Raw genomic sequence first — 3,174 nt, 5'->3', positions numbered from 1 at the left:
TCAAATGCTTTGGCCACCCAATGAGAAGGGAGCACTCACTGGAGAAGACCCTGATGCTGGGAAAGACTGAAGGTCAAAGAAGACGGGAACGACAAAGGATGAGATGGTTAGACAGTGTTACCAATGCAATGAACATGAGGTTCAGCACACTCCAGAGCACAATAGAAGACAGGAGTATCTGGCGTGATGTGGTCCATGGGGTCGCGATGAGTCGGTCTTGACTGTGCGACTGAACAACAACAACAACATAAATATATGAAGAAGAAGAGGAGGAGAGAAGTCTCCTCAGAGTCTCAGAGTGGTTTACAAACTCCTTTCCCTTCCCCTCCCCACAACAGACACCCCGTGATGCAGGTGGGGCTGAGAGAGCTCTGACAGGAACTGCTCTTTTTCACGGACAGCTCTTATTAGAACTACGGCTTGCCCAAGGTCATCCAGTCAGGTGCAAGTGGAGGAGTGGGCAATCAAACCCGGTTCTCCCAGATTAGAGTTCGAGCACTTAACCACTTCACCAAACTGGTGAACACTGAAATTGCATTTAAAATAATATATAAACCAGGGCTATTTTTGGGCAGGAACGCACAGGAACGGAGTTCCGGCTGGCTCCCAAGTTGGCCACGCCCAGCAGGAACCCATTAGCATAATAGGCCACACCCAACAGTAGGAAGTCATTAGGATTGGCTACATTAGGGGTGTGTGGCCTAACATGCAAAGGGTTCCTGCTACAAAAAAAGCCCTGGGTTTTGACAACAAACAAGGTAAACAGAATAACAAGCAAAAGGTGGGTGTGGCTGGATGACCACACTTCTGGTAACATGGGGGTGCGGTCTAATGTGCTAATGAGCTGTGCTGTCAGGCGTGTGGCCTATTATGCTAATGAGTTCCTGCTGGGCTTTTTCTACAAAAAGAGCCCTGTAAAATAACACATATACGCAACACCCAAACCGTAAGGAGGGCCGATAACAGAAAGGGAGGGGGTTAAAATTGAAGCAAAATGCCCCCACCCCATTGATACTTTTTAAAAAGTGATTGCTTTCTTAGGATTCCAGGATTTTAAATCAGATTAGATGGCTCACGGGATGAACTTTAACAGCTGCCATTCACTTTGTACGCTTTAATCATTTTTGCTATCTTGTTCCTGCCGTCTTACTTTAGAACATTTTTTTTCCCAGGGCCTTGAGAATTTGTAAAGCAGGAGGACGCGGTAACTCTTACAAACACATGAAACATTTTTGTTTATTGATTGAATAATCCATCCTGCTCTCTCCATACAATAGCATACGATTTCTTTTAAAAACGCACCGACTGGAGGAAGAGTGAAAGAGCCCGAGTGATCAAAGCCCGGCCAGCATTTGGGTCTGTACAGACTGGATGTAAGTCCAACACCCCAACAGAATAGCCCTTCCTGGTGGGTTGCCAGTCTCCAGGCGGTGGCTGGAGATTCCCTTGGGATGGCAACTGATCTCCCGGCGGCAGCAATTGGTTCACCTGGAGAAAGCCACCACTTCGGAAGAGGGACTCTATGGTATTATACCCCATTCAAGTCCCTCCACTTCCTAAGCTCCACCCTCCTCAGGCTCCACCCCCTCTCCAAATTTCCAGGTATTTTCCAACCAATGCTCCCTCTAAGCCAGGGGTGTCGAACTCAATTGTTATGAGGGCTGGATCTGACATAAATGAGACCTTGTTGGGCCGGGCCATGTGTGTCATAAAAGGTAATGCCAGGCAGCGGAGATATAAACTTTATAAAGGACAGAAACACAAAGATGCTTAAAACATTAGCTCTGTAAGCTGCAAACCTACTTTTGACTTATTGACATTCACCACAGGAATCTCCTGCTCAGAGTTCTGAGTCTAGGACCCAGGTTAGAACATGAAATGGCCGAGTGATTAAGAGAGTCTGGCGAAGCAAGCTGTGATGCAGAAGCAGAACTGGAAGCAGGAGATGGCCAGTTCCACTGCGGGCCTGATGGAAGCCCTCCGGGGGCCTGATCCGGCCCCTGGGCCACATGTTTGACACCCCTGCTCTAAGCTATGGCGTCTCGTGAGCAAAAATTCTGCTTTGTGCACTACTGGCATTAAAGTTGTGAGCAAGACATTTGGCTGCTGCATAAATCAGTTTGCTCTGGAGCCGCCCTTCCTGAGCTGAGACAAAAATCTGTGGGCTGGGGGCTAAAAAACTGTGAGCTAGCACACACTAACTCAAGCTTAGAGGGAACACCGTTTCCAACCTGGAGCTGGCAACCCTTCTTCCTGCTAAAAGCACCGTCTCTCAGTGGCCTCTGCAGGACAGATGTAATGAGGGCCTCTCCGTCACAGAGCCCGGCCGGCCTTGGCATGGAACACTCCGCTCCCCTTTCAATCTCCATGAAAAGCAATCCTTCCTGGGCAGGGTCAGATCTCATCACTTAAAGACGAGGCACTGGGGCACAGGCACGCACAGCACCCCACAGTTTCCAAAGTAATTTATGTGGCTCCCCGTCCCCTCCTCCAGAGACTTAACGCCTCCTCTCCACATCTGCAGCTGTATTTATTGTGGGAAAGCATTAGCCACGGTCTGAAGGCCACGGGAGGCTGTCAAAAGGCCACGGCTGGTTACCAGCCTGCCGGAGGGATGGGGAAGAAAAGAGCTCAGGAGAAAGAGCCCGGGCTTCCGTGACCTTGGGCGAGGAGGTGGGGAGCCAGAGGGGGTTTCTTTTCCGCAGGAAGGAGCCTCCCCGGAGTTGCCATGGGGATATGCAGCGGCTGCAGTGAAACGGGTCTGGGGGATTAGATGCAAGTCCCTGGGAAAGAAACACAAAGCTGGAAGGGACCTCATAAGAACATAAGAGAAGCCAATGTTGGATCAGGCCAATGGCCCATCCAGTCCCACAAGACCAGGCACCATCAGGAGGTCCAGCAGTGGGGCCAGGACACTGGAAGCCCTCCCCACTGCTGCCCCCCCAAGCAAAGCAACAAGAATACAGAGCATCACTTGCCCCAGACTGAGAGTTCCTAGCTATACTTTGTGACTAACAGCCACTGATGGACCTCTGCTCCAGATGTTTATCCAATTCCCTCTTGAAGCTTGTCCATGCTTGTAGCCGCCGCCACCTCCTGTGGCAGTGAATTACATGTGTTCATCACTCTTTGGGTGAAGAAGGACTTCCTTTTATCCGTTCTCACCCGACTGCT

The sequence above is a fragment of the Gekko japonicus genome, unplaced genomic scaffold, assembly GCF_001447785.1.
Source record: "Gekko japonicus isolate JY-2015 unplaced genomic scaffold, Gekko_japonicus_V1.1 scaffold305, whole genome shotgun sequence".
NCBI lineage: Eukaryota > Metazoa > Chordata > Lepidosauria > Squamata > Gekkonidae > Gekko > Gekko japonicus.
The sequence above is the reverse complement of the archived record's forward strand: the minus strand, read 5'-3'. Positions refer to the sequence as shown.